This window comes from Chanos chanos, chromosome 9 (genome assembly GCF_902362185.1).
Source record: "Chanos chanos chromosome 9, fChaCha1.1, whole genome shotgun sequence".
NCBI classification, from domain to species: Eukaryota; Metazoa; Chordata; class Actinopteri; order Gonorynchiformes; family Chanidae; genus Chanos; species Chanos chanos.
The window spans coordinates 35,051,135-35,064,441 of record NC_044503.1 but is presented as its reverse complement, the minus strand read 5'-3'; the positions used below and the strand labels follow the sequence as shown (position 1 = coordinate 35,064,441).

General features: G+C 40.5%; 3 non-coding genes across 3 annotated transcripts; all 3 read left to right on the top strand.

Annotated features, from left to right (window-relative positions):
• Window positions 1–425: 425 nt before the first annotated feature.
• On the top strand, window positions 426–498 carry trnak-uuu (transfer RNA lysine (anticodon UUU)). The gene has a single exon. It is a non-coding gene; the product is annotated as a tRNA-Lys (tRNA).
• A 2,454-nt stretch (window positions 499–2,952) lies between these two features.
• Window positions 2,953–3,025, top strand: trnak-uuu (transfer RNA lysine (anticodon UUU)). The gene has a single exon. It is a non-coding gene; the product is annotated as a tRNA-Lys (tRNA).
• Window positions 3,026–11,645: 8,620 nt separating this feature from the next.
• trnak-uuu (transfer RNA lysine (anticodon UUU)) lies at window positions 11,646–11,718 on the top strand. The gene has a single exon. It is a non-coding gene; the product is annotated as a tRNA-Lys (tRNA).
• The last annotated feature ends 1,589 nt before the right edge of the window (window positions 11,719–13,307 follow it).

Here is a 13,307-nt window from a genome sequence, read left to right as displayed (position 1 = left end):
GAAGTGGCGGTTTAACGTTAACTATATGAAGGGAGCAGCGTTGTTACGGAAATTTCGATTCACGTGACACAACCAATACATTTTTAGATAACAGAATCTATTGCTTTCTGAGGCTGCGTGGGAGCACACATGGAAGCAATGTATGATATATGTTGCTACCGATGGCTTCGATTTTTTTTTTTACATGTTTGATTTTCAAAAGTAGGTTGGACAACAGGTCACCCTCTACAGTCAAATCATGGGACCCTCGTACTGTCACCTGTACAGCTCCTCAACAATGCGCCGCCGGAAGGAGTAAATCATTAGGATATTTTAAGTAGTACTCCATCAAACTAAACCGTTATGAGGTCAGTTTGTGACCCGTCCCTCACCGTCTTAAGCTGGAAACCTCCAGGCGCTGTTGGAGTTATAGCTTTAGCTGAAGAGCCCGGATAGCTCAGTCGGTAGAGCATCAGACTTTTAATCTGAGGGTCCAGGGTTCAAGTCCCTGTTCGGGCGAATTTCCCCTTTAGTTTATGACATGGATGGGTCCCGGAGGTTCCCTGGCCACGGTGTGATGTATGGCATGGAATTTCAGGTTAGCTGTGGGAAACGAAGGCGAAACTTGCTGTGTAAATTCGATGATAACTCGAAGCAGAGAGAGCAGCAAGACGTTATAGACTGAGTCGAGACTCCGAATTTCACAAAATAAGTCAGTACGCATCAGCACTCTACAGAGTGCCTCAAAATGTCGTCACTGAGTAACACTTTTTTGTTTCCTTAGCAAAGTCGGTTAACTGAACTGAGGATGTGAATCGAGAATAAAGTAACTTGTTTGCCAAGCTCGCCATCAGACGGTGCCAAGAGGTACTACAATAAATTTGAACTGAGTTGACACTTACGCTGACGGGACCGTCAGAACAATATTATAAACACATCATTAAGTCTGTGCTGCCGCCTAGTGCGAGATGTGGTGCACAGAAATCAGGCAGATTAAAAAACTAAAAATGAGAGAACTTCTGCTAACTAAGAAATGTTGAAACTTGTCATCGTCCTGTGTCACAAATAGTGGTCATAAAAAACAATCCGCAATGAGGCTACATTCTTATCCCTGACTTATTGAGGAGCAATAAGAAGAGTTTAAATCTGGTATTATTAGGCGCCCTGCGTCAATGCTAATGCGTGCTGTCACCAACATTTTTAGGCTTTTGTTTGTTTGTTTGTTTGTTCGTTTGTTTGTTTGTTTGTTTTTATCTTCCGGCGGAATGACCTGCTGGTTCAACCTGCGCAGACTAGTGGCGGAAGCTAGATTAAGCAGCTCATGGTGCTGTCCGTGGTGCTGAAATGAAGACTTCCGAGTGGGCAGCATTTTAAGATCGTATAGGTTGCAGTAGTGAATCACTCAGGAAAGTCTTTCATGTAGAATATTCATAAATTCATAAGTTTCCAGACCCCATGAGATCAATCCAAAATACGAGGGTTACTATTTGCACCCTACGGAGCCTCTATAGTCCCGAAAGGTGCTATTTTTTATCTTGCTCGCACAAGTTAATTATGCTGTTGGAACAAGTTTATATTTTTTGCGCACAAGATCATTATCTTGTAGCAGCAAGTTAATATCTGCGCAGTAAAGGCATGCCAGGCTTGTGCTTTGAAGACCATGGGGGTAAGTTGCGTTTGTAGCTTTTAACATTTTATTGATTTCTCAAGTAAGTTTGAAACGAAAATAAAACTTGATTAGCTGAATTCTCTCCATTACATGGTGGCTGTGTGCATCTGAAGTTGTTGGAGACGCATGTGAATTAATGGTAAATTAACTTGTGCGTACAAGAAAAAAAAATCACCTTTCCGGACTTTAGGGGCTTCCGTAACATCCTGTTTCCTTGTTTTCTCACCCCTGTGTGGAGTAATAAACTCCACCTTTAACTCTGTCTTGGAGTATATCCTTACTCTGTCTGTCTGCTGTGTACTTGTCATCTGCGTGTAGTGTGTCATGAAAATTCAGGCAGCATAACCCGAAATGAAAAGTCAGCATAAATCCCGCATTTTACGGCAGTCAACCCGACCGTGGTCTGTCACCGTGCGCATTGTTTCACAGAAACATTCAGACAAGGAAAAGAGGGCACGCCAATGCCAGCACAATCCCATGTGCTGACCACTAGAGGGGGTGATGACATCAGGAGAGGCCTTTGATCAGTGGAGATGTTTGACTGTTATTGGACAGGTTGATGTTGACTAGGCAGTGGGTGGCCCGGAGTTATGATTACGCCTACAAAATAATACGCATCTTAATAATGTTTGACTATCCTTTCTGTGGATACCGTAACCTCTGTTTCAACCTCAAACCAATTTCTGGTTATTCCAGTTGTCGAGGACTACATACTAAATGAAAAAACATTCAGTCAGTTTTAAGTTAAGTCAACAACTTAATAAGCTGCCAACAATCCCTAAAATGTGATGATGATGTAGGCCTACATGATGTTGTTTGTTTCGAATAAATACCCAAATCAAAACAGACTAGTGAGCTGTATTCTCATAAGCTTCCTGAAACATACAATCGACCTCTATGTGGCCACCCCTTCCCCTACCTCTCACTGTCTTTGTCTTTTTCACTCTGTCAGATCCAAAACGTTCATACAGGTAAGGAGTGCAAGAGCGCAGAAGTAAACGTTCTTCGTTTTCTGTTAAAGTAAAATTGCTTGTGCTACACGTCTTAACTGGTTTTGATCCATTCGCCATGTTAGTGTAACAGCTTTCGGTAATGCTGCCAATCAGCGTCCTCTTTGTTGAGTGAAAATTCAAACTGTAGTTATATCGTCATTTTAACCGTCGATAACAAATAAAAGTAGGGGTTAGTATGCTATGACTGTTTGAAATTATGATCGTTTGTACATATTTTTCCCTTTTTAGATATAACCAAGGTTTGTTCATCACGACAGTGTTAGCACCGTAGCAACAATGGGAAGTTGCAGAGCCCGGATAGCTCAGTCGGTAGAGCATCAGACTTTTAATCTGAGGGTCCAGGGTTCAAGTCCCTGTTCGGGCGTGTGTACCTTTAACCTGGGAAGTGTCTTGGTGTCATCTTCAAGGAACGAGCAAGAGGGAAATTTGCCCCTGGCCTTATGGATAGTTGAAAGAACAAGTGCAGAAATAGCAATGAATTGTTTCACACCACTGTGTTCTGCTTCTGTCATCCTCTGATCATCTAGCATTTTATGGTATACAATCTGGAGACCTAAATTTGTAAATTAAGGTGTTAGAGCAGACTGGAATGATCCAGTTACAGGGGATGGGATGGAGAAAGTGACAGTTGTAGAGAGAGAAACATGGAGAAGAATGTTTCTTTCATTTGACAGTCTATATTCACATCGTGCAAAGCGGAGAATACACTCATAATGAAGTGTGTGAGAGAGGAATTCTTATCTAATTAGGCAAAACACACACATCTACTGGTGTGACAGTGGTTTACTACTTTTTCTGAACACTGGAATCTGAATTTTATTCGGGAGGTCCAACAAGAGCAGGAAAAAAAGTGGACAATACCACTTAAATGTTCAACATGAAGCCATTAGAATTTTCCTTCAACCTACATCCCACTGATGTTCAGTTAATGCTTCTGTGTATTATGGTGTCCAAACATTTCTACACTGTCTTTCTTTCTTTCTTACTTCTCATGATTTTGTGTTAATTAGACAATTAAATACAAAACAATGCATTAACTGACCATGGTGCTGCAGGTCAAGGCCAAGTGTACAGAGGAGTGGGGCTAGGGCATTTCTGTGAACACTTACGAGTAAGACACGGGTCTTACATGTCCCCTCAGCTTGGGCCGTTCAGTCCCGGCCAACACACATAGCTCCTCGCAACCGCTTTCGCCTCGACCGCACAGGCGGGACCTGAGTGCAGCTCCTCCAAGAGCTTTTGACGTAACTTGGTTGCCCCACATCACGCAGCCTTGAAGCTCATCCCTCTGGAGTAGACGTGGTGCGAGCCATTGGTGCCAGAGAATCAACCGGTAGAAACCATCTCCATTACCTGTGAGATGGTGGGGTCGGCTCTTGGGTCCCTTTGTTACGTCAGCACTGCAAATTGGCTTTCCAGGTGTTGATTAGGACGGTGTCAACTGTCCCTAATTTCTTTGCGCCGGGAGAGGCAGGCGTGAAGGGCAGTCTGCATTGCAGTGGTCAGCAGCGTGTCTGTGCTCAATGGTATAATTGTGCACTGCTAGTAAAAGTGCCCAATGCTGCAGTCCTGCTGCAGCCATTGATGGAATCGCTTTGCTGGGACTGAGAATGACTGTCAGTGGGTGGTGATCAGTGAGCAAAGTGAAATGACGGCCATGCAGACGTGAATGGAAACGCCTAACTCCAAATAAGATCCCGAATGCTTCATGTTGCATTTTAGCATAATTTAGCAAATTTTGCTCTGCCTTGCGGAGACTTTAAGAAGCAAAGGCTATGGGTTTTTCTTAACCTTTGGCAGCAGGTGGAACATCACTGCTCCCACACTGTAATGTGAGGCATCATGTGCAAGTTTAACTGGAAGCCGTGGGTCATAATGGGTTAGAAACCACTTGCTGGAGAACAGATCTTTAACCCCACAGAAAGCCTCATCGCATTCTGGTGACCACTCCCACTTAATGCCTTTGTGAAGTAGAGTATTTAATGGGTTGAGAACAGATTCCAAACAAAGCGTGCACAGTAATTGACTAGTCTTAAGAAAAAATGTAACTGATTCATGTTTGCTGGCACGGGAGCATCCACTATTGCGCGAATCTTATCAGGCGATTCGTGGAGCCCAGCCGCATCGATCATGTGTTCCAGATACTCCAGTGAGCTCCTGAAAAACTCACACTTCCCCTTCTCAACTCACAGTCCAAACTTTTCCAGGTGACTCAGCATGGCCTCCAGGTGTTTCAGATGATGAGCATCATCTCAACCGTTAACTAGGATGTTGTCGAGAAAGCAATGGACATTAGAAAGTCCTTGCAGCACTTGATCCCTAACTTTCTGAAATATGGAAGGAACTAATGTAATTCCAAAAAGAAGATGGTTGTAGGAAAATATGCCCTTGTGTGTGGTTATTGTTAAATATTTCTGTGAGTCTTCCCTTACTGGTACCTGGAGGTGGGCCTGTGAGAGGTCCAGGCTGTATTTCACTGCTCACTGGTCTGGTGTGTGTGTGTGTGTGTGACCAATAAAAGTATGCCTTCATAATTGTCATGATTATATCATAAATACTATAAAAGACAATAATAATGTGTTACAGAAATATAACCGATTATACCTTCAGCTACTGCAACACACATGAATATCATAATACACACTGGACATGATAGTTACATTGAAAATGGTTTGAAAAACAAAAATAGATTAATACCACTGTACTGCAAAAGATGTTTGTAACGTGTGTCTGTAACGAGGACTGTAACAAGTGAAAAGTCCTTAAAAAAGAACTCAAAATGAGTTGGTTTTTACTGAATCTTTGTAAACCCTTTGTCAACTCTTGGTCAGCTCTTTCACTGCACTTAAAATCAGTTTTGTTGGTAAGGAGTCAAGATGGAAAAACATGTACCTTTTTCACCTTGAAGAGCTCACGCTACATCTTTGTTCTTTCACTGTGGTCAGGGGTAAAAGTTTCCACTGATCAAAACAACAGAGAACTTTCCACTTCTCAGGCCAGGTTAGTGCAGTGCCGTTCTGTTGACAGGATATATAAAAACATTCTGCTTTACACCTATCACTGCCCATCACTCTCTTCAGAGTGTGACCAGCATAAACATCTCATACATCATATTTTCACCAAAAAGGAACTGAAATACACATTATTGCACCTTTCTCTGATTCTTCTCTCATGCATCATTTTACTCTGAAACATGCATGCTAATTTAGAAGTGCTTACACAGGAAATATCTTATGTGAGTAGAGGATGTCTTTGAATCTTGCTAACTGGGGATTTTTAAAAGATAACTGGATTAATCAGGAAAATAATTAGCATGAATCGTGCATAATAACTTGGCCAAGTGCAATTTTGATGTCAGAACCTCGTAAATCCTGGTGTGTAATTGACTGACATGCGTTTGTTTAACAGAACATTGAAATACAGGCCAAGTACAACTAAAACAAGAGAGTGCAATTAGCAAAGTAAAACGATAAAGACTTTCAGTGTTAAAGGACACAGCTTGTTGACGACAATGCTTTTATCTTTGAACTCCTCTTTAGAAAAAGAAAAAAAAACATTGTGGTTAAACCGTTGAGACTGTGTGTCACTGAGTCAAGCGTCTCCTGCGCAACAGGCAGTGTCGTGTTTTGGTGAAATGTTGTATGGTTTTTTTCACTGGTCATGACGTTGACTACCCAAAAGAGCACCAGGACAGACACGCCTGTACACAGTTTTCTGCACTTTCTTCTCGTGTGTACCCTAACACTCTCGAGAGCATCTATGTCCAGGACGCATGGCTCGATTCGTCATTCTTCTGCTTTTTGTTTTTCACGTGGGTAAGTCCGTATATTTTAACGGCCAACTACATAAATAGACATAGACTACTTTTATAAGGAGCCCTTGCTATTAGTGGTACGTTGCACAGAGCGTATACATTTGCATAAATGAATAATATATCTATATAATATATATATATACACTCCTTTGTGTTTGTTACTCTTTTCGCAGACGCAAGCCTATTAATCATTTCAAAGCCTGGCAGTAATGTCTCAATGAACTGCTCTTGTTTGAAAGAAGAAATCTGTCTTTTGGACTTCATGTGGTGGGTTCGATTCCATATGAACGGAACAGCGGAGCTGATTAGCACAAACTGTCAGAAACCACCTTGTCGGTATTCCAGCAAACGATTAAACGATTTTGAAGTACAGCTGACTGTTTTGGGGGCTGACAAGCGGGACTCTGGACGCTACTATTGCGGAGAAGAGATAAGCACAGATATTGACTTTAGGCCTGGAGAAACTCTGCTGCATGTCGGAGGTTAGTTATAATCGTCATTTATTTATGATCACTTTTGTTATCCTTTAGGTACACTTTGCGGTCGATCAAAGTGTAGTCCCAAGAGAATGAAACACTATGAGATACTATAGTCCAATGATAATTATGTAGGAAAGTACATTGAAAAAGCCCAATAAAACACTTTCAGTTCGTGAAAAGAGCTTTGGAATCGTAAAAATGTTCAGACTAATTTTCTCAGAAAAGAAATGCAGTCACAATTATGAAAAAACGCAAGGTAAAGGATGGCCTATCTTCGAGAACGTGTCTTTTCAGTGCGTGCTACAGACCTATTAAATTTGAGAAGAATAGAAGGGTAAAAGTCATGTAGAGCTGTGAACGTCAAAAGTTTCCTCGCGCAGTGAAATACATTTCGAACAGAGCGCCGGGAAGAGTCAAAAGTTTGTTTCGGTGATCAAACAAGAAAGTAATAGCCTCGTTATTTTTATGACAATTTTCAGAAGAATTAGTTTTTTGGCCACAAATTAAAAGTCACTTCTCAGATTAGCAAAGATTTGGCCCCGACAGAACCCTTAAAATGTTTATTGTTCGTCCTTATGCTAAATTACATTCTCTTCTATGTTCTATGCTATGTTCCATTGTATTTTTTATTGCATGCTCGTGAAAGCATCAGTTGTGAAAAAATTTGGATTAACGGTGTATTGCTATTTTAAAAGTTACAATGCTGTTCTATTTTTAGATGAGGACGTCTGGACAGAAGACAGTGAAGTCGTGCTGTTCTTTGAGCGGTTTAGCGATCGACTAGAACAACAGCGGGAAAAAACGACAGGCTACGTCGAGCTGCGCTGTCTAGTGACCGGTGTGGGTGCTCCAGTGTCGGATATACTTTGGCGGTCATCTGGTGGAAAGAACCGAACCGGTCAGATTTTAGAATCAATGGAAACAAACAGTGGGTGAGTGGGTAATTGACAAAAATCAGTTTTTCTTTATCAAAACTCGTAATGTCCTGTAAAGTGACTAGATGGGCGGGTAATTGTCATGGTGAGCGATGATTAAAAAATGAATTATATATTTCATCAACTGTTTGAAAAAAGTTCTAGTCTATTTTAGCATACAATAACTTGATTATCATTTCGAATGAAATAGCACTAACAAATGGGCTAGTTTTCTCTCGCGTTGTACAGTAGCCAGTCAGTTCTTTTGACTTATCCTGAAGTTCACGAATGAATAGTCAACTTCATAAATGTATAATGTGGTAAACTATAGCACATAGCATAACTATATGCGAGGTAGGATAAGTGATTCTTTGGATGTTTTTTTTTTTTAAATAGTCTCTCTCTCTCTCTCTCTCTCTCTCTCTGTGTGTGTATGTATGTATGTATATATATATATATATATATATATGTATGTATGTGTATATATATATATATATATATATATACACGTGTGTGTGTGTGTGTGTCTAGACTGAACAAATTACCGCTCAGGACGTGCATTATGCCGCTCAGATTTTCTCTGTCACCGTCACAGTTAGAACATTACATTCAAAATCTACTAACGTTGTCACGCACTTGAAGTGGACACCTGGCGTTGTATGCCAGTTTTTGTAAACATAAAATCATTGTCCCGTTTCAAACAGGTTCCAAGTGATGAGTTATTTACGGATTCAAATTTCCACCAGTGATCAGTCATACTACACTAAATGGGACCATGATCAGAGCAGAGTTTCCCATCACAACTCCTACAATGCTCTCCCACACGAGGAAAGTGATAAAGACCTGGAGGAGGGTGAATGGTGGTGTGAGGTTCATGCTGGAAACAATAAAGTTTACAAAAGCAATATTTTCAAAATAAACATGAGAAATGGAGAGGAATCAGGTAAACACGTAGACAGACAGACAGACAGACAGACAGACAGACAGACAGACACACACACACACACACATTTAAGATAAAATAAAGAACATTTAATCTGTGAAATCTTTTATTCGTTATTAAAGACATGCATTTACAAACAGAAGAAGGAGAAACATAATGAAACAGATATAGATAAACTTTCTCATGTATTTTCCAAGTGATCTAGTCTCTGATGTTAATACAGCTCAGCATTTTCTGTAGGGACAGAGTGATATATTAATGCGGTTATGAATTTGTTGCATACTCACTTATTTATTTTAATGGTGATCTTTTGTCTTATAATTAATGCAGTTCTGTATTTCCTGTAGGTTCAGAGTGGTGTCCTGTTCTGTCTTATGCAGCCATAGCACTCAGTACAGTGTGTGTGATTCTCCTCCTTATACTCATCTCTCATTGGCTGTGTAACCTGCGCACAGGTGAGTTACTCCTGAGAATGGACAAAATATAGACGAAACTACATTTAAAATATTAAACAGAGTGAGTTAGTACAAATGTATATCTTTAAAATTATATATGAAATAAAAGATTAAATCTATGAATAAAATGAAAGGAATATTCTAAAACAAAATGAATGAAGAAATGAACTGTGTATTTCAGGTTCAGAATTTCATGCAGAGGTGCAGGTATGTTTTTTTCTACACAATTAACCAGATATTGATTATTTGTGTTCGTGTTGTGTGTTTACATGCGTGTAAGTAAATGTATATGTAACAACAGTTGCTCATCATTCCTCGTTATATAGGAAGATGAGCGGCCAGAAGTCACATACACAGACCTTCATTTCAAACAATCATCAAAATCAAAGTCTGGTAGACGACACCAACATGTCAAAACACAGGAAGACGCCTCACTTTGCAGTCAGGTTAAATGTGAGTAACATGCTGTGTTTCACATTGGAGAGAGCGAGACAGCAGTGATGAGGATCTTACAAACAGTGACTGTGTGTTTCAGATTCAGGATCATCAACAGTCAATGGTTCACCCTCAACAGGTACACGGGTAAGACTTATGCACCGCAAAAAAAATTATGTCTGATTTAAGAATGAGTGGGGATGCGAGAGAGAGAGAGAGATGATGATGATGATGTCAGACAAGTCTACAGCTCCTGGGCTCATCATACACATACATTCTTTTTCTTTATGTCATAGGAAGATGAGCAGCCAGGGGTAACATACACACACCTCAATTTCAAACAGCCATCAAAGCCGAAGTCTAGTGGACGACACAGAGAGAGACGCGTCAACACACAGGAAGAGACTTCACTTTACAGCCAAGTGAAAACTAAATAGATTTGATGTAATAATAAAAATGCTTCATAAATAAAACGCCAGAAATGCTGCACAATGAACGTGTTTCAGAAAGTAGAGATGTTTTCAGGTTAAATTGTATTACTTGTAAGGATAACCTATTTAAACGTATTTGAACTAAATGTAACTTGATGTGAGGTTCAAAACTGATTATTAAGACTTATTTGAAATGATCAACATGTATAAATGTCCTGATATATGTGTTTTGACGTCTATGCTTAAAAAACGAGACTGAATTTGGCTATAACTCACAAAAATAGGATTCAGACACTTTTAACAGTCTCTTGTTAACTTTTAACTTCATATGTTATTTTCAACTCCCTGAAGTAAGATTAATCATTAAAAATGTGATTAACACAGAGCCAATAAGATTCGCTACTTTGCAGTAGCGCTTTGCTTTGCTCGTCATTTCTCATATATATAAACACTATTAATATTAAACTGCAATTACCAAGCTCTTAAAGTTTGGATGCCAACAAACGCTCACAGTATCAATTATTCTTTGTTTAACAACAGGGAAGAGTCGCAGAAATGAAACATTAAAAACACACATAATAGCCCACATCACGCGCCGAAGTTGCCCTGCTTTTTCGCGGCACTTTATTTACAAGTGCAGCTAAATTAATATTTGCATTTGGTCACACAATGAACAGAATGAGTTGGTCAGCGTCTTCATAATGAGTTGGATGCGCTGAATTAGATATTCCTGTTCAGTGCTGTACACGGTGCTTTAAGGAGAAAATGACCAGCCCGAGGTGGAATCGATGGGCTTGTTTTTGGTGTTCGATTTGAATGGAAAATGATCATCATCTAATGCCCCTCTCTCTCATGAACCGCTGAACTCATTTCGAATTGGTCGGCCCGAGGAACTGTCTCCGTCAGACGTTTTGCTGCTTGTCCCTGGCAATCCTCAACACATAAAAATTTCGTTGGTACTGCTCCCAAAGTATCTGTTATTTTTCGGTGTTGCAATATGCGGTAAAAGCTAACTAGATAACCAAATAAGGAAGTGGCGGTTTAACGTTAACTGTACCAAAGGAGCAGCGTTGGTTCGGAAATTTCGATTCACGTGACATTACACAACCAATACATTTTTAGATAACAGAATCTATTGCTTTCTGATAGGCTACGTGGGGGCACACATGGAAGCAGTGTATGATATATGTGGCCACCGATGGATTCAATTTTTTTTTTACATGTTTGATGTCCAAAAGTAGGTAGGGCTCGGGCCTTTCCGGTTCCGCGGTCCATGTTCTCTCTCTTTCGTGTTTAGAAAAGTTGGACGACAGGTCACCCTTTACAGTCAAATCATGGGACCCTCACACTGTCACCTGTATAGCTCCTCAACAATGCGCCACCTCTGTCTTTTTGACCCAACGCAACTTGGTTGTCTGCCCGGCTCATTAATTGCTAGTTGTCGGTATGAAGTGCACCTGAATATTATTCATTCCGATGGAGAGAGTTTAGGAGTTATAATTTTGATTTTAGAGCCCGTATAGCTCAGTCGGTAGAGCATCAGACTTTTAATCTGAGGGTCCAGGGTTCAAGTCCCTGTTCGGGCGGACGTTCTCTTTAGTTTAAGAAATAGAGGTTCTTTAAAGAAACAAGCAGTTGTGTTCCTTGGCCACGGTGTGATGGACAGCATAGAATTTCAGGTTAGCTGTGGGAAACGAAGGCGAAGCTTTCTGTGTAAATTCGGTGATGACTCGAAGCAGAGAGAGCAGCACGACATTATAGAATAAGTCGAGACTCCGAATTTCACAAAACAAGTCAATACGCATCAGCACTCCACAGAGTGCCTCAAAATGTCGTCACTGAGTAATACTTCTTTTGTCTCCTTAGCAAAGTCGGAAATGTGAACTCAGGATATGAATCGAGAATAAAGTAACCTGATTGCCAAGCTCGCCATCAGACGGTGCCAAGAGGTACTACAATAAATTTGAACTGAGCTGACGCTTACGTGGACGGGACCGTCAGAACAATATTATAAACACATTATTAAGTATGTGCTGCCGCCTAGTGCGAGATGTGGTGCCTGGTTTTGCACGTGCACAGAAATCAGGCAGATTAAAACACTAAAAACTTCTGCTAACTAAGAAATGCTAAACGAAACTTGTCATCGTCCTGTGTCACAAATAGTGGTCATAAAAAACCAATCCGTAATGAAGCTACATTCTTATCCATATAATCAATGAACCCTGACTTACTGAAGATCAATAGGAAGAGTTTAAATCTGGTACTAAAGGACAAATTGTCAATGGCATTGCGTGTTGTGACAATCACCAACGTTTTGAGGGTTTTCTGTTTTTTTGTACTGTTTTGTTTTGTTTTTTGTTTTTTGTTTTATCTTTCGGACTGACCTGCTGGTTTAACCTGAACAGGCCACGCTTTCCGCGCTGTCCGTGGTGCTGAAATGAGGACTTCCGAGTGGGCAGCATTAAGAACGTATAAGTGGCATTGATGAATCACTCAGGAAAGTCTTTCATGTACGATATTCATAAACTCATAAGTCTCCAGATCCCATGAGATCTATCCAAAATACAAGGGTTACTGTTTGCACCCTACGGAACCTCTAAAGTCCCGAAAGGTGATATTTTTTTCATCTTACGCGCACAATATAATTTTCTTGTAGGCTTGTGCTTTGAAGACCATGTGGTTCAACTGCGTTGTAGCTTTTAAGAATTTATTGCTTACTCAAGTAAGTTTGAAACGAAAATTAAACTTGATTAGCTGAGTTCTCTCCATTATATGGGGGCTGCGTGCATCAGAAGTCGTTAGACACATATGCGAATTTATGGTAAATCACATTTCGGGACTTTAGGGGTTCCGTAACATCCTGCTTCCTCGTTTCCTCACCCATGGGTGGAATGATAAACCTCACCTTTAATTTTGTCTTGGAGTATATCCTTACTCTGTCCGTCTGCTGTGTACTTGTGTAGTGTGTCATGAAAATTCAGGCAGCATAACCCGAAATGAATAGTCAGCAGAAATCCCACCTTTTTGCGGCAGTCAACCCGATCATGGTCTGTGCAAGATAGCCGGATCCCAAACCAACGGTGAAAGTTTTGGTGGGTAAGAGCATCTGCGACCTACAGATTCCCAAAAGTCACCGTGCGCACTGCTTCACAGAAACATTCAGACAAGGAAAGGG